The sequence below is a fragment of the Sceloporus undulatus genome, chromosome 2 (assembly GCF_019175285.1).
Source record: "Sceloporus undulatus isolate JIND9_A2432 ecotype Alabama chromosome 2, SceUnd_v1.1, whole genome shotgun sequence".
In the NCBI taxonomy this organism is placed as follows: domain Eukaryota; kingdom Metazoa; phylum Chordata; class Lepidosauria; order Squamata; family Phrynosomatidae; genus Sceloporus; species Sceloporus undulatus.
Window position 1 is genome coordinate 50,080,489 of NC_056523.1, and position 24,494 is coordinate 50,104,982.

The following is a 24,494-nucleotide window of genomic DNA, read 5'->3' on the forward strand; positions in this document are numbered from 1 at the left end:
GGATATAGTCAATGAGGTGCCAGTGTTTGGATCGGGGATGCATCCAGATTGTCTTCAAGCTATCTTTCTGCTGAAGGATGGTGTTTGTAATAGTCAGCTGCTGTTCTGCACAAAACTCTAGCAGGAGGTGTCCATTATCATTACAGTTTCCAACACCATGCTTGCCTAAAACACCTTTCCAGGCTTCGAAGTTCTTTCCTACTCTGGCATTGAAGTCACCAAGGATAATGATTTTGACTTCTGCAAGGACTTTTTGTGTAAGGTGGTATAGGTCTGAGTAGAATCTGCCTTTTTCCACAGGGTCGGCTTGCATAGTTGGAGCATATATACTGAAGAGAACAACATGTAGGAGGCGTAGGGAGATAATGCAGTCAGAGTGTCCTGTTGGCAAGGTTTCGAGTTTGGAGGCAATGGAGTTTTTGATCATAAAGCCTACACCTGAAATATGTTTTTCAGTTTTGGGTTTGCCAGACCAGTAGAGTGTGTAGCCGGCACCATGTTCTTTAAGGCTGCCTTCCTCAAGGAGATGAACTTCACTAAGAGCAGCAATGTCGATGTTAAGTCGTGATAGTTCATGGGCTATTAGAGCAGAACGACACTCAAGACGTCCACTATCTGCAGAATCTTGCATGGTTCTGATGTTCCAGCATGCAAGCCTTAGTCTATTTGCACCTTTGGAGGCTGGCATGAACTAGAGAATTCTAAGTTCCCTCACCAAACTACCAGTCCCAGGATTTTATAGGGTGGAACTATAGCATTTAAAGTGGTATTGGAGTTCTATAATCATGCATCATGGATACTCTGCTAGTTCAGCACTGCAGTATCTGATGGTAGCTATTCAGCAACCACACAGGCATTTCTCCCCCTTTCTGTTGTTTGCATTTAGCATACCTGGCCAGAGTGTTGGTGCTTTTGTGAGTAAAGTGCTAAAAAAGAAAAACAAACCCTTAACTTGCTGACTTCATGGGACATAAGCTAGGCTGTGAAAATGCTACATGTGTAGGGCTGGCTAGTTTGCTTTCAAGCAAAGGGTCAAATTGCCTTATCAGCAGGCTGCAGGCTGTGGATCTGTTGTGTGGTGCTCCTGTGCTCTGGCTCTGTGTTTAGTTGGAAAATGGAGTGTAATGCTTTGGCAGCAGCTTGACTTTGCCTTGAAAGGTGCTGGAGGCCATACAGTCAATGGACAAAGGTGTGTGTGTGTGTGTGGCAGTGAGAAGCGGAAGAGTGTTGAGCAGTACTGCAGCACTTGCAGTCTTCTTTTCTCACACTCTGAAGTCTTGCTGCCTGCTTTCTTTCTTTTTTAAGAGCGCTCTCTGCTGCCTTTCAACTTGTGCTTGCTGGTTTGAGCAAAGGGGGAGGAACCTTTTGGTTGTATGGCTCTAAGCCAAGAGATTGAAATCCAGCCTTTTGAGGATTGTTCTGGATTTCCTGGGCGAATAAGCAACAAAAGGCTCTGTCTGAAAGATGAGCACACTGCCACCCATGCAGGGTGATAGCTTCTCTCTTCTAGCATGGTTGAAGTTAGAATAAAGCTGGGAGTGAAGCATCCACTCCGCAATCACTGCCCAGGCCAGTGCACCAGCATGTTCAGTTTGAGTCCAGCACTGCTTTGTTTCTAACCAGCTGATCCTTTTTTCATGCCTCTGCTGAAAAATCTTGGTCTGTTCTTCCTCCTCCTGGCAGACATTTGAGAGATGTCTTGATATTTCTGAAAGATCAGCTCAAGAGCCTTTTGCACCTTATCCTTTATTCATTTATATTTTGTTTTACTTCTCTTATTTGCCTTTCAATTCCTCTGAGCATTCACATCTGGACTGAGAGTTCTTTTTTTAAAAAAAAAAATCTTATGGAAGGGTGGCATTTGTTGGATGTCAATCCAGTGGAGTCAATAGGACTTTGTTCCCTTTAAGTGGAGGAGCCTCTCTGTTTGTGCGGTGTAACCCCATGCTCTGGTGGGAGACAGCCTGAGAGCAAGACTGCTGTAATGTGATTCCAGTGCCAGCCAAGGCAAAGAGAGGAGTGCCTCTTGCAATTTAGCTGAATGCTTTGATAGATAATAGCAGACATGCTTTGTGGGCTGAAAAAGGATTTGCAGTCCGATTTTGGTGAGTGAGACTCCTATCTTTACCTCGCTTTTCTTTATGTTTTATTTTAATTTCTTTTTTTCCAAGGACCACTTGGTCCTTCAAACTTCGGCTTTTTACAAAGACAATGTCCATCGGTAACAGAAATCTTTCAGAATCTACTCTGATTTTCTGCTGTAGCTTTCATGCTTTTGTTTAAGCAGCTGTGTATATGGGTGTTCTCTTGCATGTAATTAATTTGACTTTGTAACCTTGGAAACTAGGGCTTGTACACCGAGCACCTCTTTAAAGTCTTTTTTTGGTAGCTTATATGATTTATGGAGGCTTTGTGTGTAGCTCTGTATAATTTGTATTTTCCCTTTTACTATAAAGACATTTTTTTCATTGAAAGGGCAGGGAATAGTGTGTGAGGAGTAAAAGAGCATGCTAAATATAGATGGATTGCTAAGTCTGGTGTGCAGTGATAGTGTAGTCTAATATAAGTGAACATATTCATGATACCAGTCCACTTATAAATTGGTATGAATAGTAAGAGCTGTTTTGCTCACTGCAGATGAAAGGGATACAAACAGGTAGATCTAATGTATACAGCTGGAATCTGAGAGGGGGGCCCTCCTAAGCTACTCAGATAGTTTACTTTCCAAAATAAGCCATCATTTATGCCTCCATCTCTCTCTCTCTCTCTCTCTCTCTCTCTCTCTCTCTCTCTCTCTTTCCGTCTCTCCCCACACACACAGAAAAAGGAGCTAAAGTATGTTATCTCTTATGGTTTTCCAGAGTGAATAGATTGCACAGGAACCTAATAATATGAGGGAAACTATGCTGATAAAGCATATCCATGCTTAAGTTTGCCTTTTGAATGCTATTGGGTGGTAGGGTTGCACTCTTTCTTTTCAAATGTCACACATGGAAATTTCACTTTCTCTGACTCAGGCACTCCCATTTTAAAAACTTATCCACTTTGAGAAAGTGGTTTATCCAAAGGAATACCTCTCTTTAGTGTCAGTTATGTTCACTCATGTTGGAAAAGCAACAAAAAATATTGTGACGCCTTGAATACTAACAAGGTTATCATGCTAAAAGCTTTTGTGGAATGGAACCTACTTCATTCGGTATTCTCAGTTTTGTCTTTATCTACTCACGTGTAGATACCTGTGTCCGTCGGTGCATCTGTTTGTTTAATCTAGCAACTAAGCATAATACTTTATGGATCTGAAATATTCTGCACTCTACAAAAGTGTATGCCATAATAAACTGGCATATGTGTAAGATGCATCAAGACTCTGGTATAACCTTGAAAAATGTAAACTGGTCTTAACCCACGTTTCTAATCTGATTTGAATAAATGAGGAAGTTTTCCACTTCTGCCCTCTTAATCCTATTTCATATATTTGAAAATTGAATTTTGGACATACAAGACTAATTTATCTCCCTCTACACTCCCTCCTTATCCATGCTTCAGGTCAGTTATTCTCTTTGTAAGAGCACACTGTGCCTTTCAAGTTTGGCTCATATGAAGTGAGAGAGATACAGTACTAGCTAGCATGGCTTTTGTGACAAGTGTTGATACTGATGGACCTGTCAATGCCACTGAAAGATGTTTTGAAAGGACCAACTGGTGTAATATAAATGTTTGAAAACTTTAAATTCTACAGATTCTACTTCAGGGAGGAAATACCATATGTACTCTACTGTATAGGTGGAGGGCAGGTTTGGGGGCAATAATAATAGATTTTCATATGACCCAGGGATAATTCAAGAGTAAAACTTAGGTGCATGTAACAAAGGATGTAAAGGATGAAGTAAAGGAAACATGCCAAAGAACTTACAAAAATTCTGCCAGGCATAAATGTTGTGCTCACCCTAAAGAATAGATGGACAAGGAGGAAATTACTGCCACCATTTTCTTGCCAGAATTAAAAGCCAGAAGCAGTGCCAGGGTGGAGAGAGTAGAGGGAGTCAGTGCTTCTTTTAGGTTCTCCCAGGATGGACTAAGTTCGTGCCTTTTGCCACACTACAGTGAGAAGGGATGGTTCTTCTTTTCTTTTCTTTCTTTCTTTCTTTCTTTGGCAAGAGTTAAAATACCATACTTTCTTTGACCTGTGGATAGGTCAACCCAGGTTTTTTGGTTCAATTTTTTGAATAAAAATTCTAGACTTATACATGAGTATATAAAATAAGTTCATTCTAAGCTTTTTGTCTGTTCATCAGTGTCGATATTCACACATGTATGCTGACAGCCCCAGGTGAACTTAGTGAATACCTGAAAATATTTAATTTAAATGTTTGTATTGCACTGCAAAATAATTGTAAGGGGTTTTGTTAACATGTTAGATAAAAATGTATATATTGCCTTGGAATGTCTAGTGAATGCTAATATTAATGCAGATGCTTCCATTCAACATTTTGTTCAGTGTTCACTGAATACACACCAAATTGACATGGGATTGTCTTCGCTGAAATCTTGATGTTAATGCAAGTCAAATATGAGACATTCACTGTAACTCATGCATGTCTTTAATGCAAATAGGAACTTTAGGTCTAATAAAAAAAGACCACTTTGCCTATTTTGTGTATTTTGTCAGGCCAGTGTGACAGCATTCTACTAGTTTTGCTATTGTTACATCCAACAGCATCCCCCAAGCTTCATGCTTTTTGGACTACAACTCCCGGTATTCCCAGCTTTTGAATATGCTGGCTTGGGCTGATAGGACTTGAAGTCCAAAACATCTGGCCAGCAGACTGGAATATGATGCTGAACATGGTAACAGATTCCTGCTTCACATCAGATATCTAGGAGAACTCAGAGGATTTTGTGCAGAATCCCACTTCTAGCACAGATTTCCCTCAACCCACTGATGTTGTTTCTGTGGTCCTTATCCCAAAGTCAGTTAGCACATACCTGAGGAAAGAAGGAGAGAAAAGTAGTTTCTTTCTAGAATTTCCACCATTCTGTTTGATGGTGCAGCTACTGAGCTGAAACTATGCAGATCTTGGCGAGTTGTAGTCAGTACCCGTTTTCCACCTGGGCAGGAGCGGCCCAGAGGACTCTGTTTTTCATTTTGTTTTGTAAACCGCTGTGATCATAGGAACGGCGGTATATAAATAAAATTTCAATCAATCAATCAAGCAAGCAGATTTTCTAGCTATTCTTCAAGTTTGCTAACTTGAGTTTCATGATGTAAGAACAAAAATACACATATGAAATAATACTGTTTTTAAAACCTTACTTTCTACCTCCTGTGGATTTCTACTAATCCCCCTCCCCCCAGCAACACCAGTTGTAAAATTAGGTTTTTACATATTTCCTCTAATTTAAACATGTTGCATCCCACCACCACCACCACACACCTACTGTGAATGTTAATACAAAGCATTTGCAAAGTGAATTGTGCTTTTGGAGAAAGATGGAGCAATAGAATTTTTGTACTTTAAATATAGCTTTCAACTGGGTGGATGTATAAGTGCATGCCTGGTCTAGAGTGGTAAAAACATGAGAGTGTACTGGACATTGAAAACTGATGTGGAATTAAAAGTACAGCGGTATTTAATGTGTCTTTCCCCTGTTCCTCCTTGAAGCCATGATAATCTTGGTGGTAAGTGAACTTGTGTCTCAGGTCTGAACTCAACTGCAGATAAAATGAGTTGATAGTGGTGGTAATAGGGAAACCCCATTGGTAATAGAGAAAGCCCACCTACCACTATTGTAACTAGCAGTGGCTGTCCAGTAACTCACATAGAGGTCTTTCTCATCCCCTGCTATAACATTGTCCAGATTCTTTAAAGTGGGTATGTCAGAAACTGAAACTGGGGACTTCTGCATGTAAATTGAACTAAAATGCTGCTGTGTTTAGGGGTTTAATTCTCACATGCAGATCAGGCTATATGGGTGGGAAGTACAGAACCATTCTCATGCTTATCTCCCAGCAACATTTACCTGAATCGAATGCATTTTTGGTATCAAGGCCCAGCTGGCAAGAAAAGTACCTACAGATGCAAATGGACAGGAGGGATACTGTGAAAAAATGTCATCCACCACAGTGACCATACTTTGGTTGCTAAAACCAGATGTTTATGTGATGACAGAATATCTGGATTTAAAGCTGCTCTAGTATCTTCTTCATGCTTTTGTGTGACAAGGATTTTAAGACACATACACATTTGGATTTTGAGTGTTAATGTTATTAACCCAGAAAACAGAAAACCAACTTTTCAGTGGTGTCTCCTTAATGTTTGGGATAAAAAATTTCCACCATCCTTCTTCCTTCCTACTCTGCTCCCCCCTTCACTCCGTCTGCAGTAAGCCAAATTTCAACACACACACCTCAAAAATCAATGCATGTACAATCTCTTCTTTAGAATTCCTACCCATTGCAACTCCCTAGTGAAATATTGCTCCTACCCAGTTATCTCTCTCATTTTGGAATTTGTTTTCCCACTCAGCAATAGAAGCAAGGGCAAGGATGCACACCTGACTGTGCAAATGTGGCACAATTTGTACAAGTGTCTCTTAATGGCTGACAAGAGAGAAGCAATAATGAATGGAGCAAATGTTACAATGGGTTACTCTGTACAAAATTCATAAAATCCTGCTAGAGGCTGATAAAAAGGAACATTGTAACAGGGAAAAATGCAAAGTTTTAATAGAGGTGGCCACAGAACATTTTAAAGACAGTTAACTTTGCAATAGGTTAAGATGGTGAACTGGGGACAGGGAACAAATTACTTGTTACCTCTTGGGCTAGTAATTCCTCATTGTGATGAAGTAGCTCCCAGGATCTTGCAAATCAGCAATACTCTCTGTGATTTGTCATTCAAGGCTCTCCTACTGTGGTTGCCGTCCTGCACTCACTTATTGTGGAATAAGTATATTTGAGGTTAGTGCAATTTAATTTTGAGTAAACATACAGATTTGGTTATATTTTAAGTGGATAGTGAAAGGTAACACTGAAATTGTTTCTCACCTAGAGCCATTTCTGTGTCATTTCCTATAATATATGTAGCAGGACATGTGGAATCTTGACAACAGCCATGTCTATTAGTAATCTACATTTTCCCACTTTCTAGCCATGTGTATTCTCACATGTAGGAATGTCTTAGATATGCCTTTTTGTGTGTGAAGGAATTCAGTCTACTAATTATAACAGAACAAATCCTGAGTTCTCAAAACATTTGTTGTTGTCACATGCCAAGTTGTTCGTGACTTATGGTGACCCTATGACAAAAGTATCATTGGGGTTTCTTGGCAAGGTTTGGCACCAATAGCACTGTGCGCGCACCCTAAAAACCTGCCGAGAGCGAGCTCTTTTTAGGGCTCCTGGAGGCCGCACTGTTTGGTTGCTGCAGCTTCCGGGTGGAGCAGGAAGGGGTGGCGTCTTGGCACTCCTTTCTCCCCATCTGTATGCCCCCATAGACTCCATGTAATATAAACTTGGAACATTACATCTTTCTCCAATTGCACAGTTTAATCAGGAGGGATGTTCATGGATATGTTCATGGATAAACATAAGAATTAATACATAATAATTGCATTTTTTTAAAAAAAATGTGTGATGATCTTCCTGTTCATTTTGTGAATCCTCTTGCTGATGTTTTAATGGGTAGAGCTGCGTTAATTTATATTTCATTCCCAATATTTTACTAAAATGGGTCATTGTACATTTTTTGTGAATGTCTCTGGCTCTTCTGACATGCAATGTTTTGTCAGGAATCAAGTAGAATCCCTAGCTGGTAGGGACACCTACTTCATTGAGTAGGAAACAACTAGGATTATGACCAGGCTGTATTACAGGCTGAATTACAGCTAATCCTGCAATGGACCAATCACATCAAAACAATGGGAGGTACTGTATGTACTCGACTATAAGTCGACCTCATGTATAAGTTGAGGGCAGGTTTTGGGGGCAAAATTATGGATTTTGATATGACCCATGGATAAGTTGAGGGTAAAACTTAGGTTCATGCAAAAAAGGACCTAAATGATGAAGCAAAGGAAAACAATGCCAAAGAACCTACAAAATTATGGCAGACATAACTGTTTGGGCTCACACTAGAGCAGTGGTTCCCAACCTTCCTAATGCTGTGACCCTTTAATAGAGTTCTTCATGTTGTGGTGACCCAAACCCATGAAAGAGAGAGTAGAGGGAGGTCAGTGCTTCCAGGACAGATTGCACTCTTGCCTTTAATCAGGGGATGGTTCCCTTTTTAATGAGAATTAAAGAATAGTATTTACATTGACCCGTGGATAAGTCGACCTAGGTTTTTGGGGTCAATTTTTGGACTAAAATTTCTAGACTTATAGATGAGTATATACAGTAACTACTTTTTGAAAATACTTTGGATGTATAGGCACCTCATTTGACAAATGAGAGATCACTTGTAGCCCTTTAGTCAGAGGTATACTGTTTTCTTCCCTCCTGGTCTTTCTACCATTGTAAGGAAGCAGTATTAGCACTAGTAGAACACCACTGGTAAAACGTTACACATTCTCCACCTCTCTCGCTAGTAGAATCATTGTTGTTATAGTAAAAGTCGGTTTTACTGCGATGGCCCTCAAGTGGAAAGTGCCTGGGATACCATTCACAGAGGTTAATGGCTGAGGTTAGACGTTGGAGGCTTTCCCTCTTCATACACCTGTGCAATTTTGATAGACTCCTTGTTTGCAGTAAGAAAAACTGGGACACCCTCAAATAATTCTTCTCCTAAATTGCACCCTTGTTAAATTCATCAGTGCTTCCATCCTCTTGCAAAAAGCATTATTCTTCTCCATAGATTCTGTTTCCTAGAACAAAAGCACTCACTTGTATTTAAGGATGAGATGATTGCTTCTGAATTATAAAAGCTGGTATTTGGATTTGTAGCACTGTGCACAAATGGGCTCTTAAAAATTTCCACTTTATTTGTGGGCAGAGAAATTGCAGGGGTGTGTTTATGGGGAAATTGTTTCATCATTTTTCCCCCCTGCGGAAGAGAAGTTCCACCCAGATTTCTTCAAGATATGTCTCACCTTTAGCAGCAACATATTACAATGTTTCTTTTCTTGCCATCGAGCTAATAAAAACAAGATTTTCAGAAATTGCCTCCAAAGAACATTTTTTGATAAATTTCAGCTTCACTGTAGTCATGATGTTAACTCAGGGGAAGTCATTTCCTATTGTCCACATTTTTTCATCACACCTTGTTGTCACAGCTGCCATTATCACTTTCCCCATGCCTCTGTAGATACCAATTCCCCATTCTCTAGGTGTAAATGTATGCACTTGTGTCAACACATAGAAGTTGATCCCCACTGTTTGTAGATTCCTGAAGAAAACCATTAGTGGGTCCTCTGTCCTCCAGACACCCAGTTGCAAACATTTCCTTGCAAAGTGGCATTCTTGGTCAATTCTGTCTTCTCTTCATTTGATAATAAGTGCTTCTGTTTTTTAATAGGGCTCTTGGAAGCCAATGAACCAAAGTTGTGGCCTAACCATGGGGGCATCCATGCATACAACCATTTTTGTGGCCCATGCTTTGTTACAAATAGAAGTAAACTTTGGAAAGCACCATGATTTCTCACATACCATGTATCCTAAAAGAAAACAAATGTTTACTGCTAGAGCGCATTTGAAAAGAAATCCTGGAGAATAAGCAGTCCTGGGGTGGACCACTCCTGGCTGACAAATACAACTGTGAAATAAGGACTCCCTGGTTCAAATCTTATCTCTACTGTGAGATCAGAGAAGCTAGTAACTGTTAGGACTTTACCACATGGGAAAGGAAAGGTGATATGGATTGGGAGAGTATCGGCTTTCTTCGTGCTGCTCCACGTGATGTCATAGCACTTCTGTTCTCTTCCAAACGGGGGACAGTCATCAAAGTGTGCCTTTTGCTGAAAGGGTAAAATCCATTGGCAAAAGGCATGCTTTCACGACTGTCTCCCCTCAGGAAGTGAACTGAATTACTGCAGTGGTATGCAGAGGGACACTGAAAAAGCCACTACTCTCCTGATCCATTTCCTCTTTTTTTCCTTTTGCGGTAAAGTGTCTGCTCCACTTTGGCATCCTGTGGAAATTACCAGCTGCTGTTTAGGAGTGTTTTCAAGTGTTACAACAGGCAAGAGAATGATGTGGCCCTTCAGATGTTGTTGGAGTAAAAGCCCCAATCCAATTCTACTATTTGTTAAATGAGGCAGCAGCCTAAGGCAACTGATTTGAGGATATCATGGGCAGTGATGGTCAATGTACTGTTATACTTTTACTACTAAGAAGTAGGGAAAGTACTTACATGATTTTGTGCCTTGGAAATCAAAATAAGTTATTGAATTGAGTTCTTTTATCCAGTTTTTCTGCCAGCATGGCAACTTGCTTTAGGTATCTGCAAGACAGGTACTTTTCATTATTCCACCTTTGGCTGCATCATCTCTTAGGCAGATTCTGGGAGTAATGCAGATCTATAATGCTTTAAACATCCAAAGACACAGTTATGTTAGTCTGGAAAATCATTATGCAAAGGAGTTTTGTGACTGGTAGCATGAGCTTTCATAGACTTGCAACTACCTCCTCAGATGCATCTGAGGAAGTAAGTACAAGTCTATGGCGGGTTACACACCGCCATTTAGTACGTAATGAATGCGTACTAGGGTTAGGAAGGGGCGGTGCTTCCGCACCCCCCTAACCCTAGTACGTATTCTGTACGTACAATATGGCGGCGGCCGTTCCACACGGCGGCCGCCATATTTACGTATCGGACGCTGTGCGTCCGCACGTGTCGCGGCGTCTATGACGTCACGAGTCCGCCCCTGGCGCCTCGCGACATCATAGAGGCGTCACTTAAAGAAGCTCCATTTTGGAGCTTCTTTTTCGGTCCGTGCGGGAGCTGCGCGGTGTGGCTGCTGCGGCTCCCGCACGGAGCAAGCGGCGGCGGCGGCAGACTGCCGCAAAGCGGCAGTCTGTAACCCGCCTGTGAAAGCTTATGCTACCAGCTCCTTTCTTTCAGTTAGCCTCAAAGGTGTGACAAGACCCTTTCCCATAATGTTATCAATGCTTATCATTGGGACAATTCAGGGCAGCCAATGTGAAACGCCTGACTTCATTTTTGCCCAGTTTTCAAAAGAAAATGGTAGGTATTTTCCTCATTCTTCTGAATATGCAAGGTCTCTGGGTCTCTTCTCCTTAGTCTGTTTTCAAAATGAGTGTGTTTGAGCGTTGGATTATGACTCTGGAAACCAAGTGTCAAATCCCAGCTTGGACATGGAAACCCACTGGGTGACCTTGGACAAGTCATTCTCTCAACCTCAGAGGATGGTTATGGTAAACCCTTCTGAAGGAAAATGCCAAGAAAAACCCATGATAGGTTTGCCATAAGGTAAGTCTGAAATGATTTGAAGGTGCACAACAACAACAACAAATACACCATTTGCTAAATCAAACATCTAATGAAGATCTTATACAAAGACCATCATCATTAACCCTGCTGACCATACTTTTCATAACTAATGGGGCTGTTTTGTCAGGGCCAGCAGTTCAGTTGCAAATGACACAGTTCATCATCTCACTTAAGTCCTTTTCATTTTACTTTCTGTGAAGAAAAGTATACTTTTAAATACTGTATTTGTCTGTTACTTCTTTTGAATTCAGCCTTGTAGGCAATGCAGTTTCAGTGACGGTAAAGCATTGCTATGTTTGCTCATTTTGATATATAACAAAATGGGAAGGAATGGGTTTTCTCTTGCCAGTCTAATGATAACATCTACATTGGAAAAGTCATGAATAATTTTGTAGCTCCTGCAGGCACTTAAGCATATTTCTAATCTTAGAGATACCAATGAGGATTGTGGGCTTGACCATAAAATGCAAGAGCAAACTGTTACCTATAAAGCTTTAAAGTATTATAGTACTTCATAGCTGTTGTCTTGTGAAATGGGAATAATACTGAAAACAATTGGTGGAACAAATTTGTGAGTGAATTTCCCTGAGGTTCCTCAAGGTTTATAGCCCTTAAACTTGCCTAGGTTTTAAACTCCCCCTTTAAATAACAACAACAAAAAACAACAACCTTGGTTAAGCAATCGCAATAGCAAGTACATTCCTGTACTGCTTATCAATGAACTAGCACTCCCAAAGTGGTTAACAATGAGTAAGCCAATGGCCTCTACAAGCTGGGTACTCATTTTACTGACCTACGAAAGGATCGAGGGATGAGTGGACCTTGGAGCCCTTGCGGCTGCAGTACTAGCATTTAACTGCTATGCCACCAGGGCTCCTTATATAATTGCCTATTTAGAAATTGTCTATTTAGAAAGTGGATTCAGTGGTTTCACTTCTCTTATTATTATTATTATTATTATTATTATTATTATTATTACTATTATTTTTTTTCAAAAGAAGTTGGCCTCAGCCAGAGGGGAAAGAGATTACTGAAAGAAAGCCTACTTTTCCCTTGGTATTTTATCTGGATAATTTGCTGTACCATTAAATTGTGTGTGTGTGTGTGTGTGTGTATCCTTCCCTTCCCTGTATATATATTTTAGATTGTACAGTTTGGCAGCACTCACTGTTTTTGGTTGTTTTATACATAAAGAACTATCTTATCTTACTTCCTAATGTGGCCAGTAACTTTATTTTGGTAAAGACATATACTCCAGCTGTCCCAGTTTTGCAAGGTAGTCTCAATCCTCTCTTGTCCTACTATTTCAGCTGTTCTTAACTTTGTCCCCAGCTTACTTCAATTGATGCAAACTGATTTCAAAGTTAAAAAAAAAAAGCCATCTGTGCTCACTCAAAACCCAGCAGAGTGGAGGGGAGGAGAGAGAGCAGAATCTTGCTCTTTCCAATAGACTCAGGCAAAAGCAAACTGCTGCAGTCTTCTTTAGGTTGTGTGTTCTTCCTCATTTATAACTTTTGACATCTTACCCATACTATGATGTTGCTTGGCCATATACATGTCCTGTTTTTAATCTATGATATGTTGGGAGGAGAACATCCCATTAGTTCGTCTCCCTTGAGACTAAAAATACAATTGACCAATAATAATAATAATAATAATAATAATCAAATAACAATTGTCTGACCTAACTTGGCATTACACACCAGCTGGCTCAGGTGAGTGTTTTACTCTGCCTAATGGTAAAGTTTGCTTTGTCCACACACAACAGTCATGTGTTCATGCTTTTCTTCAAGTGATCCTGCCATTTGAGGCGGATAATGGCCAAAAAGTGTTCTTAGCTATGGTGTTCTTCTTTGCTATTCAGGGAGCCCCATCTGGTGCTTATGTTGTGATTTAAAAGAAAATGGTAATCTCTTAGTAATCTCCCAGGTTTTTTAAAAAAAATTCATTTAAAAATAAAAATTAAATTTTGAAGAGAAAGGAGGTAGCTCAGCTGCAAAGTGCATGTTTTGCATAGAGAAGGTCCCAGGTTGAATCCCTGGCACCTCCAAGCAGGGCTAGAAATCATTCTGTCTGAAATCCTGGAGAGCTAGTGGCTCTGAGCCATTCTATGAAGGGGCATAAATCTTTGAAATCATTTGTTCATGCCAGCAGGAATGCATAAGGCAAGCAATTCTTAAACAATTCTCTCACACAAGACAATGCTCAAAAACTACAGTTTTTGAAAACTGTTCACAGGTCAGGATTTATTCTGCACAAAATGCCACATGGAAACTTTGCATTAGAAACCCAACTTTTCCTATGTAGAGAATCCCATTTTGCTACACAACACCAAATTTCCTGCACAATCCTGTTTTGTACAAAGACGTTCTTGCTACATCCAGATTTTCTCAGAAGGGTTTCCCATAGAAGTAACTACTTCTTGGTTAACAATTTGAATTTTGTTTAATATTCTTTAGATCTCTAACTACGAATTAATCCAATATTGGAGCAGATGGACTAATAGTAGCTTTATTCCCATGTTCCTTTTAAAAAATTGTTTTGTTATTTGTGCATCTTTTTGCATCAATATGGACTTGTCCAAACTGGCAGCTGGTGCTGATTCAATCAGCTACATTTTATGTCACCTAGGGCCACTTGTTCCCATTTCTTCATCCACATACTCCATTTAAAAAAAAAATCATGATGTACTCTTCCTCACTATTGCGCTGAATGAGATCCCAAATACCAGGAAACAACAAGAGAGTCTCCTGGCACCATAAATTTAACAGGGCATCCTGACAACCTCTTTCCCCATTCCCTTTTCTTCTTTCTATGGCCTCTCTCCTCCCTGCTTCTATAGCACAGTTCTGCAAAACAGTGAAGAGAGGTTGGTCGATCTCTTCCGCCATTTGGCTTTCCTCTCCCCTGCTTGTGCAGGCACATGTGGGTGTTTGCACACACACAGAGACACAGATCCAACTTTAAATGTGCAGGAGAGAGATAAAAGGGATGAAAAGGAGAAGGCTGGCAGACTTTATTGTAGTTGTTATGTGCCTTCGTGTTGTTACTGACTTATGGTGACCCTTAGGCGGAGCTATCATGGGATTTTCTTGGCAGAATTTGTTTAAAGGGTTTTTTTTTTCCTTCCTCTGAGACTGGGACAGTATAATTTGCTAAAGGTCAGTCAGTGGGTTTCCATGGATGAGCCAGGATTCAAACCTTGTTCTCCAGAGTCATAGTCCATCAAGTCACTACATCACATTGGGTGTCAGCTAGCCAGATAGTGTATGGGGGGGGGGGGGGAATCCGGGGGTGCCTCAAAACAACCTGGAATTACCAATACATTGTCTGCATCTATGAAACAAAATCGACAATTACAGGAATAATTTTAAAAGATCTCCTGATATATTTGGCCAGTCTGGATAAGTTCCATGTTTTGTCTTCTTTGTTAACCATTAAAAAAAAGACCACCCCTGATGTTGAAGGACATTTTAGTACAGTGGGCCCTTAGTATCCACTGGAGTTTGTTTCCAGGATCCCCTGTGGATACCAAAATCTATGGATGCTTATGTCCCATTAAATACATTGGCTTAGCAAAATGGTGTCCTTTATATAAAATGGCAAAATTAAAATTTGCTATTGGAATTTATACATATTTTTAAGTATTTTCAAGCCATGGATGGTTGAATCCATGGATAAAAAGTCGATATGGAGGACCGACTGTACAGTTGTCCCTCCATATTCGCTAGGGTAAGGGGAACAAGACCCCCGTGAATATGGAAAAACTGCAAATAACAAAAGCACTGTTTTTACCTGAGAGGACACCTCTCTAGGAATCTCTAGGTCCTCCAGTGCAACTCTGTGGTCAATGCCCAACATACACTGACCATAGAATGGCACTGGAGTAGCTACAAATGGTCTTTCAGTGCAACTTTTAGTTAAAGTTGACCACAGAGTTGCACTGGAGGACCTAGACAGTCCTAGAGAGAACATATTAATGAAATCCGTGAATAATCAAATCCGCAAATATCAAAGCTGCAAATATGGAGGGATGACTGTAATTTCTTAATCTGTAAAGATTACAATTAAGTATGATAACGTTAGGACATTATATAGTGGAGACCCATAGCATTATGAAATTCTGTAATGGCCATCTTATCTCAGTTTGGAGCATTGTGACTATCGTATGTCCCTTTTAAAGCAAAATTGCTTCATGGCTCAGGACGTAACAATGTTTCCTTAATGATGTAACAGGAGGGCAGTCTTCAAGGCCCCAAGGAAGTGAAATACCGTTGGTCTATCCAACATGTGGAACAAGATTGCATTATCTCAGGTGAAAGAAGACACACAGAAGACACGTGTAGTGAGCCCTCCACATTTGCTGGGTTTAGGGATGCAGGATCCCCATGGGAAAAACCACAAATTAAAAAAAAACCCACTATATTTTTTAGCTGAGAGAACACCTCTGTATAAATATCTAGGTTCTCCAGTACAATTGAATGGTCAACATCTGCCAGAAGCTGACCATAGAATGGAGGACCTGCAAACGCTTAGAGAAGTGTTCTCTCTAGGAATCTCTAGGTCCTCCAGTGCAACTTCTGGTGGCCGTTGACCATGGAATTACACTGGAGGACCTTGTGATTCCTAGAGAGAACATATTAATCAAAGCCATGAATAATCAAATCTGCAAAAGTCAAAGCCACAAAAGTGGGAAGCCGACTGTACTTTTTTTGCTTCTGCAGGAAGGCTGAAGACATTTTTTTCTGCCTGAAAAGAAGATGGCTTCCTTTCCCCAGTCCACATGCAGAAGCTGAACTGACTGGGCAGTTGGCTCTTACCAGAACACTGGCTCTGAATGTCCACCACCACACCTGAGGCAGTTCAGGGAGCCAAGGCATGCTTGTGTGACATGCTGTGGTGACTTGGGGGCCTTTCCCTGGAGCCCTTGGCGCCCTGTACGTGGCCCTTTACTCCCAGGGAGTCCCCTCTTGTCACACTTTTCCCTCTAGGAACTCCTAGATCTCCATTCTCGCTCCCTGTTGAGCGGAATGAGACCCCTTGAGGTCCTAAAGCCGCGCTGCCACCACTCAGTGAATTAATTCCTTCCCCACACACACTGAGACTTGTGAGGAATAGAGAGAGAGAGATCTAGTTTCAATAGCCGAGTCTAGGCACGTGTATAGGAGTATAGAGACAGCAGATGCTTTTAAGAAAGAAGTTTATTTTAAAAAGGGATAGAATAGGATAGAAATAATTTATAACACTCTTGCAAAGCCCCTTTTGCCTTGCAGGTCAAAGAACATAGTTACAGAATTCATTCCAGGCAAGCCATTGTTGAAAATAACAAAAGGCCTAAACGCACTAGCTAACACATTCCTAACTACTCACAACAGATGGGATTTGTAGTCCTTTGGAGTTCCTGGATGCAGGGAGGGCCCCCTGGCCTCTCGACCTGCATTCCCTTGAGTCTGTGTCTCCCAGACTCAAAGAGACAGCATCTGGTTTCCCCCTCAGGAGAGGATCAAGGGAGAGACAAAAGACCGCATGGCTGCACAAGTCCTTTTAAAGAGTTCCTATAGAAAGTTCTTGAATCTCGCGGTTCTACTCTCTGATTGGTCCATTAGACCTTACATCAGCTATGCTGTCACAGCTCATTAGCATGTGATGTCATCTCTCATTAGCATGTTCCTCCTCCCAGATTAACCCTTTGTAGTTCAGGAGAAGTTCCCAGATGGCTGGAGACCCAGCCATCACACATGCATAGCTTCATCCTCCAACAGAGAGAAGCAGCTGGGGAGTTCAACAAGACCAGCCAGAGGCGGCCACCACAAACATCACCTCACTCCGCAGCCTAGTCATATATTAGCACTTGCCCAGTTGTTCAAGCTGAGATTAGAATAATGAAAAAAGCATGGCCAGCAAAGGATGTTGGGATTCTTTAATCCAACATTATTTCTGGTCATTTTACTTTATAAATTTGGCAAACTATAGACTTGTTTTGAGGGGCTGTTTGATTTTACATAGGTACACGGTAGTGCCTCCCATGATTTATTTTATTTGTTGATGATATTATTTTTGGGAACACAGTTGGGAGCTGTCAGAAAGGGTTATTTCACATGTCCTCACGATTCTTGTTTTAGGGTACTAAACTGGAGGCTCCCCAAGAATAAACCTCTTTTTTGTCTGTTGGGACACACCGTCTCTTTCACTCAAGAATCCATTATGCTTATTGAGTAGGAACAGAATTTGCTGCCTAAAATATATGTGTAATATAGAGTGAATGCCAGAACTTCCTGTCAAAACGCATTAACTCCACCCCCAGCTTTATAAGAATAGAGTTTCATTCTGTACAAGCTGTGTTTGTGAAACATGTATGTGTGTATAACACATTGTTCAAGGTCCTAGTAATTATATGCTTGAAGATGAAGGGTTTTTAAAAGTATCTTTTGAGCTGGAGATATAGATAAAAGCCTCCTTTCCCCCCCCCCTTTTTTTTTAACCTTAGAAATCTACAGTTTTGAGCTCAGCCTTCACTCAAAATTTATAGCTGTGGTAGATGCCAACATATTTGGCAGATGTGGTCTTTCAGAAAGAAAAGAACGAAAATTGCCATGTAGCAAATTAGTCCCCCACACCTGGGAATGATGAAAAACTGGAATACAATTTTTTTAATCACTGTTAATTTGCCTTGCCTATTTGGGTTCCTGAAATGGACTCATGAAAGCCATTTGCCTTGTCAAGATGTGAAGAGATGAGCACAGTTAATCATGCCTGGCAGTTGGCATAGTGCTTCACTTGTGAGTTCAGAGAAGGGTGCAAGCAAGGTGACAACGATGTCATTCTATTTGCAAAAGATACTTGGCATCTTCCACACCTAAAGCCTTCAATAATAAATGACTTTGAGCAAAGCCAAACATAAAGGAGACATTCCCAGTTTGACCACTCCAGATGTGATGGATATCTCCTCCCATCGTTCCCATCAAATCAGACAACCCTCTGTTGCCTGAGACTATGGGAGCTGCAGTATGATATATCTGAGGGATACCAGCATGTAGCAGGCTGGCCCAGAGGGAGAGGAAACTTAGGTTACATCAGACTCATATATCTTGTTTGGATGCTACTTGTATAGCATGGGCTGGGGCTGTTCCATTAAACTTCTGATCTCTTCTAAAAGTTGTGCTGTGGTGGTTGGTTGTTTTCCAGGCTTAGCTATAATAAGCAATTAGATCATAGCAGATTTATTTGATATCATGTTTCATGAGGCTGCAGTGATGTGGGCAAATGTACTGAATTATTAAAGAGTCTGTGGTGTCTACAGTTCACAGGTTTGTCTTCTCCCTACCTCCTCCCTTCTTGAATTCATATTTCCATGGGTAAGCTCTTGTGTCAGAGATGGGAAAGCTTTCTTTGAAGGGAGGGGTGGGGACTCCCAGAGTCTTCAGTGTCGGTCATCAGTTATTGAAATTCCAAGTTGTTTAAGGGCTTTAAATATTATCACCAGAACCTTCAATTCACACCTAAATTGTCTTGGCAGCTGATGTAATTTCTTTAAAATTGGTTTTACATAATTTTTTTAGATGTTTCAGTCAGAAATCTATCCAAATTGTCTAAAAGAACAGCTCCATGGACAGCACACTGCAATCGTCCAACTGAGAAGTCATAGTTTTATAGGCTACTCTGGTCAGATTGTCTCTCTCTCCAAAAGGCCATTGCCAATGGTCCCAAGCACTACATGCCACAGAACACATTTTAACCTCCAGGGAACATAGATGGATCTAGAAGTATATAGGCTATGTTCTTGCTTCTTTAGAGGTGTAGAAACGCATTCAGAACAGGCTGTTTCCCTAGTTCTTGGATTTGGAAACCACCAAACTATACAGCTTTCATCTTACCATCTTTCAATTTTTCATTTACTCCCCATTACAGCATCCAGGCACTGGTTTAGCACCCGCATATCCCTGCTTGGCTCCAGTGACAAGGAAAAGTGGCTCTCCCAAAACTTCCAATGACCTCATCAAGCAGCTTTATATAGATATTAAACAGTATTGGGGGGGGGGAATAGGGCAGCTACCTGTGGCACCCTCCAGTTTAACAGCCATTGGGCTGTCTCCCTCAATACAATTCTCTAGAACTGATAGAAACACCATAACATAGTGCCTCCTACTTAAATCCTGAAAAGCTGGTCCAGTTCAGTAGGTCATTGATCAGGACTAATAAGATGTTTCATTACTATATGTTCCCCTGAAACCAGACTTAAATGGGTCCAGATAATCTGTTTCTTCCAAAAACATCTGAAGTGGCCCATCTACCATATACTCAAGCCCCTTGTCCCCAAGGGGGTACTAACAATGACAGTAGTTATCACATATCTCTGGGTGCAGGAAGAGGACACACAACAGCTTCCTTGAAGGCTATAGGCACCTCTTCCTGGACTTCATCTTCCACCTCTACTAGATCTCATCAATCAAGATGGATAAGTATCAATTTTACATTTGTGAGACAAACTGATTCAAGCATCTTGTCTGAACATTAGGCTGTGACAACTGGAATTTAACCAGATGGTACACTGGACAGTTCCCCAGACCCCATAATAACTACAGCATCACATTCTGAGTGAATATGAGTGACTTTTCTCCAAAAAGTGCCTAGCACATTTGTTACAGCTGGCAACCAAGGAATCCATTGCTAGTCTGTTAGTCTCATTCCAACAGGTATCTTGCCACTTGGAATAATTCTGCTAGGTGACATGTCAAGGATAAGATAGGAATGGCAAAGTAACTTCACTGCCACATAATAAGCATAATGAAGAGCTGTTTCTTATCTTGCAGTACCCAAAGATTTGGGCTAATGCAGGAGGGATAGTGGTGGAGGTAGACATTGAATTTCCTTTTGGCGTTGTGTAGAAGCTGGATGTTTGGAATCTGTATTAAAGAGTGTCTTAAGTGAAGCAACAGCAATTATTAAGGAAAACAGATTTCTGACCAATAGTGAAAACTGGGTCTACTAAATTCACAACTAGGACAAAACCTGCTAAATAAGGAAGGACAAGGAAATAGAATCACACTGAGCATATCAGTCTATAAGAAAGCAATAGTTCAGAAAAAAGGGAAACACAAGGGTAAAATAATTTCAGTGCCTACTTCTACTGCCCTCTGTAGGGGCATAGTTGTTTTTTTGCAAGTATAGTTCTATATTTCTCCACCTCCAGCATTTCCACCACTTCCAAGACATTTGAAGACTTAATATTTGGAAGGAGGACCCTGTGAGGTCTCCCAATACAAAACTGTGTCTCACATTAGGCAGGTAAATAACATAACCTGCCCACCCCCAAGAGCAAACACTTGTGGCTCTTGTAGCAGGAGTCCAGAAAATACTTTTTCTCATTCCATTCAGGTAGTCAGAGTATGGGCATGTTGTTCATTTCTTTTTGGATTCTCCACCTTAACCAAAGTTTCACACATAACTGACATAGGCCTGTTACAGACTGCCAAAATAAAGCTGCTTCGGGTCTCTTTGGAGATACGCTATTTAAATGATGCATGGGTCCTAAGAATCTGGAAGCTGCACCAAAGCTGCACTCCAGTGCTTAGGAATGGAGTGTGGCTTTGGTGCAACCTCCGGACTCTTAGGATCCATGCATCATTTAAATAGTATATCTCCAAAGAGACCCGAAGCAGCTTTATTATGGCAGTCTGTAACAGGCCATAGTTTGGGCAAATAAAACTCTTAAAAGACATGGGGATTAAGACCCAGTGAAAAGTAAGGAAAAGAGATTCCACCTCAACATTAGGAATAACAGCAAGAGTTGCTCCACAGTAGAAAACACTGTCTTGGAGTGTAGTGGAGCCTCCTTTGGAGGTTTTTAAACAAAGGCTGGATGGCCATCTGTTGGTTGTGTATTTCTGTATGGCAAGGGGTTGGACCTGATTAGAGCAGAAGCAAGGGGGCTGTGTAGGAACCACCACCAGATCTTGGAAAGCCTCTGGAAATGGCAACCACATTGAATCCAAACTGAAGATGAACATGGTTTTAATTTGAGATCAAGGCATTGAAAGTCAGCTGCTTGTAGAGTCAGATACAAGTACAGCTAGCCTTTTTCCTTGAGTGGAAAAGTAAGGAAAAGAATGAAAGCAAGAATGATCATCTCCCTTCTATCCCCTGCTCTGTTTGCTAATTCACTCATGTGTGTGCATGCCCCTTCATGTCCCTTGCCAATTTATGGAGGCCTCATGAATGTCATAGGATGTTCTTAGCCAAGGAATACTCAGAGGTGGTTTTGCTAATTCCTTCCTCTGATATATAGCCTACAGCACTTGATATTCATTGGCTGTCTCCCATCCATGCCTGTTATTAAATAACGTGGTCAGATTATACTCCGAGAATGCCTTTTTCTCACTTATTATGATATATGCTGTCCAGGATTGATAACCTCACTCTGAAAAACAGCTTTGTGTGTCTACTCTAATGGCACCTTATCAGTAACCAGCAATACATACTGGTTGTTGCATCTGGATGTTCATATCAGTTGAAGGTTTGGCCTTGCATACATAATTTTAAAGATCTGCATGCTACACATGACTCAGTAGTTAAAAGAAAAGTAGCCAGGGTGTGTGGACATCTTGACTTGCAACATTCAATGAACTTTGTAATAGGAAAGGTGGAGGACTGATAATAACAAGAACCATGGGCATGGCTGAACTAAATTCAAAAATCAAAGAGGACAGGGTTTTTTTTTTCAGTTTCTTGGAAGGATGTTGCTTTTGGCAGCTGGAAATCTATTTTCGATCTGTTTTGTTATTACCTAGCTGCTGATGGACCTTCTGAGGATATGATTTACACAGAGACACAATACTGGAGACTTGGTGAGATAACATCATGTAATAAATCTATGCCTATGACATTTGGGGCCTTTCTATTCCCTTTCTCTTTTCCAACATATTCCTCACATGAATAAAAGACGTGCAACTGAAGTATTGTAACAAAATATGTACTTCAATAAAGCTCCCCCCAATCTTTCTCATGTACACACACACACCTTAAATTTCCTTTATTATCCAGATTTCCATGCCTCTCATAAAACACACAGGGCATGTTTATGCTACATCTTTAAACACATAGCTCAACTGAGAGACTATGACAATTCTTTCAAGGGTGTAACCATTTCTAACATTCCTCAGCACCCTAAAAAAAGGAACCCAGAATTTGCAACACATTTTGGGGGGAAGTCATGATAGAGTGGTTTGAAAGCTGTTTAAAACAGGATGCATAAATGTATCTTCTACTACAATAGCCCAATATTAGGAGCGACTTTTGCTTATCCATACTCAGTGTCTTTCTAACCACTTCAAGAGATGAAACTATAAGAAAGGAGGTAGAAAACAAGAATGGGAAGGGGAAAGAGAGATGGATTTCAGCCTTTCCCATTTCTGCTACTTTGACCTTGGCTATTTTGTACTTATAAAATGGTGGAACTTGAGCACCATGGCAGAAGCCTTTACAGTGCAGAAATCAAAAATCACCGATCACATTGACCTATATTTTTTCAGTCATAGGAATGTTCAGTTTTGCATGGGTAGCACATTGTATCATCTGGAAATTAATTTGCAATGGATATGCCTACCAATGCCTTCTCTGGAATCTGTCCAAAATGTAAAGGTCACATTCTTGGATGACCACACATCCAATAAATTAATCAAAACTTGACATTTTATTTCAGTGATAGTGTATGTGTGTGTGTCCTCCTCCCGCCCATTACATAGTAGTGATGTTATCACTCTGTGGCAAGGGACAGGGCTCCAATCCCATATAGTATCCAGCACTTCTGACATTGAGGAGAACACATGCCATGTTCCAGAAGAAAAGCAAGGATGGCTCTTAGAAATGATACATCAGGGATGGTAAATTACAGAATTATTTCAGGTCAACCTCAGCTCCAGAGCTTTCTTAAGACCAGTATGAACTGTATCTGAGGAGAAAGCCCAGTGTCCAAACTCCACTGTCTGTTCTCCAGTAAACTCCAATATTGTAGTTAATGGATCTCAGCTGTTTCAGTTGGTTTAAAAGGGAACGTAATCTTCCACATTAATCCTACCTGTTAGCAAAGAAAATCTTCTGAAGCCTTACCTTGGTCCTTCTGCCTTCAAACATTAGCGAGATGGAAAACAGAGAGAGTTTAGTTTGAGCCGTGGCAGTCCAATTTAGGGAAGGAGCGTGTCCAAAGGAGAGCGACTAAAATGGTGAAGGGTCTGGAAGCCATGCCCTTTGAAGAACGACTAAGGGAGCTGGGGATGTTCAGCCTGGAGAAGAGAAGGTTAAGAGGTGATATGATAGCACTGTTTAAATATTTGAAGGGATGTTATATTGAGGGAACAAGCTTGTTTTCTGCTGTGCTAGAGACTAGAACATGGAACAATGGAAGCAAGCTCCAGGAGCCGAGATTCCACCTCAACATTAGGAAGAACTTCCTGACAGTAAGGGCTGTCTGACAGTGGAACAAACTCCCTCGGAGAGTAGTGGAGTCTCCTTCCTTAGAGGTCTTTAAACAGAGGCTGGATGGCCATCTGTCAGGGATGCTTTGATTTGGATTTCCTGCATGGCAGGGGGTTGGACTGGGTGGCCCTTGCAGTCTCTTCCAACTATTATTCTATTATTCTATGATTCCTAGGAGGCTTGCCAGCATCCTTTTAGCATCAGAAACAATGCCCTTTTACTCTCCCAGGTTCCCCCTCCATCTTATGACTGTTGCCAGTGTCTTGTTGTCTTGTCAATAGCACTTTCTTTATTTGTTATCTGTCTTGACAATACCTGTGGGAGAAATGGTTTTGAAATAAATTTCCGTATATCATGCTGGGTGTGCCAGCATGTTTCATATTTCTTCTTGTATGTGACAAGATTGTTTTACAATTCTTAGTGGTCTGATCACGTAAGGTGGTGGTTTGTTTTTCAGGACTTCCATGGATTCCTGTACTCCGGCAGATGGTATATGCTGCCTTGTATAGGCTATGAGGGCTTGCCCATACCATGCCCTCTTTCTGCCCATATCATGTTGCCCCCTTGTAACAT

At 40.9% G+C, this 24,494-nt stretch overlaps 1 protein-coding gene across 1 annotated transcript in view; it reads left to right on the forward strand.

The window, feature by feature from the left end:
* GRIP2 (glutamate receptor interacting protein 2) overlaps positions 1-24,494 on the forward strand; it is a 610,766-nt gene that overhangs the window by 425,780 nt on the left and 160,492 nt on the right.